This window comes from Tupaia chinensis, unplaced genomic scaffold (genome assembly GCF_000334495.1).
Source record: "Tupaia chinensis unplaced genomic scaffold, TupChi_1.0 Scaffold145225_1, whole genome shotgun sequence".
Lineage (NCBI taxonomy): Eukaryota > Metazoa > Chordata > Mammalia > Scandentia > Tupaiidae > Tupaia > Tupaia belangeri.
The window spans coordinates 192819-195091 of record NW_006205085.1 but is presented as its reverse complement, the minus strand read 5'-3'; the positions used below and the strand labels follow the sequence as shown (position 1 = coordinate 195091).

The 2273-nt window shown below is 38.9% G+C and overlaps 1 pseudogene; it reads left to right on the top strand.

The window, feature by feature from the left end:
- The first annotated feature begins 602 nt into the window (after positions 1–602).
- LOC102497827 (ADP-ribosylation factor 4 pseudogene) lies at positions 603–1132 on the top strand (annotated as a pseudogene).
- The last annotated feature ends 1141 nt before the right edge of the window (positions 1133–2273 follow it).

Sequence of the window (2273 nt, the reverse complement as noted above, 5' to 3'; positions counted from 1 at the left end):
ATAAAGAAAAGGGAACTGTGGCATGGTCATTGCTCCCAGGCAGTGATTTCTCCCTTTCTGTCTTTGTCCCTTTTGGTGACCTCATGCACCTTATAGTAAAATCTCTATCTCTCAAAAAAAAAATTAAAACAGCACATGTTGGACAAAATTGGATAGTGTCATAGGTGAACTTTTAACACAGAGTCCTGATGACTATATCTGTATATCCTATGAACAGATATACAGCTGTGTGTTATACCTGTGTAAGCCAGTGGCACTGGAACAGATATTTGAATTGGGGGATGGGGTGGAGGTGATGCAAATTTGTCCACATTGGAGGGGCCAGGCTGCCGCCAGAGTGGTGGCAGCCACCTCGTGACGTGGCATAGCCAAAGCTTTAACGCCAGAGCTGGAGCTGCCAAGCCAGTCAGCAACCAGGTCTCACCGGCAAAGTCTTGTCTCAGAGCTCCATTCCACACACTGGCTAGACAGCAGTCCCTGCCACGCTTGTCTTTCTTCAGCTCTTTCTCTTTCCTCTGGCTCAGTTTCCCAGGGCAGGAAAGAAAACTCCGGAACACCGCAAACCCTTTCTGCTTCTGCCCTTTGCAGGTGCCACTACCGTCATGGACCTGAAAATCTCTTCCCTCTTCTCCTGACTCTTTGGCAAGAAATAGAAGGGTATTTTGATGATTGAATTGGATGCTGCTGGCAAGATAACCATTCTGTACAAACTGAAGTTAGGAGCAATTTTTACCATTCCTACCATTGGTTTAAATGTGGAAACAGTAAATAGAAGAACATTTGCTTCACAGTGTGGGATGTTGGTGGTCAAGGTAGAATAAGGCTTCTCTGGAAGCATTACTTCCAGAATGCCCAAGGTCTTATTTTTGTGGTAGATAGGAATGATCATGACAGAATTCAAGAAGGAGCAGAAGAGCTGCAGAAAATGCTTCAGGAAAATGAGTTGGAGATGCAGTGCTGCTGCTTTTTTGCTAACAAACAGGATTTGCCAAATGATATGACCATCAGCGAAATAACAAATAAATTAAGTCTTCAGTCTCTTCGAAACAGAACATGGTATGTACAAACCACTTGTGCTACACAAGGAACTGCTCTATATGAGGGCCTTGACTGGGTGTCAAATGAACTTTAAAATGTTAAGTGAAACTGAACATTAAACCAAGGACACGTTTGACAAAATTGGTCTAGCCTGTTATAACAAGATTAGTTTCCATCTTGGTTATTAAATGGTATCCAGGACTATTTTTGGTAGAATATTCGAGAGGTTAAACTTATTTAATTGCCAATTATTGTTTATCAAGTATGTTGCTAGTTAGCAATATGTTTGGTTTAAAAGAAAGTCTTGGAGGTGGAAAATATCCTCATTTTACTTCACTTAAGCCTTTATTTGGTCAGAGCTATTCTGCGACTTTTTAATAAATGCCTTTTGCATATTTTTTGAGACCACAACAAATAATCTTTTAGAGTTATCTCCTTTCTACTTCATTGGTATCTTTATCATTCCTGAGACAGTCTGCTGATTTCAAAATGTATCATTCCATTGTATTTATTTCTCTCCCTTGCCAATAAGATTTTCTAATACTGCTTATCTCAGCCAGGGAAATGCATCAAGACACTATTTAGCTCTCTTGAACAGAGAAACATAATTTTTACCCCTATTAGTAAGTCCTGGCTTTTTCATCAGATTTCCCTTTTTCTTGGTATGGTTTGGATTTGATAGCTGCTTAGTTCTGAGTTGGTTGCAAAGAGTTTACATTGAGATGGTTTTTAATACTCAGCAGGTTGTCTTCTTTTAGATTATATCTTTTTTATTTGCATGTTGCTTTTGGTATCAGCCTGGCTCTTTGCCCAGTATATGACAGTTGGGTTGAAGTCTTACTGTTTATTGGTAAACCTATCTTGATAAGTTTTTGAAAAATTCATCAAACCCAGTAAGTTTTCATAACCCACTTGCAATTATTCCTAATAAAATGATAAAATACAAAATAAAATATTTATTTAATTTTATTTGTTATTATTATTATTTTTAATTTGACCAGAGAGAGAGTGAAACTGAGAAATCAGTTGCCAAGTCCAAGACTCAAACAACAGTTGGCCATGTGTGAGTCTAGTGCCCATAGCAACGATGCCACCTGCTGGCTGTGAATTATTCATTTATTTTTAAAACTTTGTCAGGAGGCCCATTCACTAACTAGAGAGAGACACCCAGAATGAGAAAGAACTTGAGACAGCACCACCTCTGTAAAATGGTCATGCCACAATCCCTTCTGTAT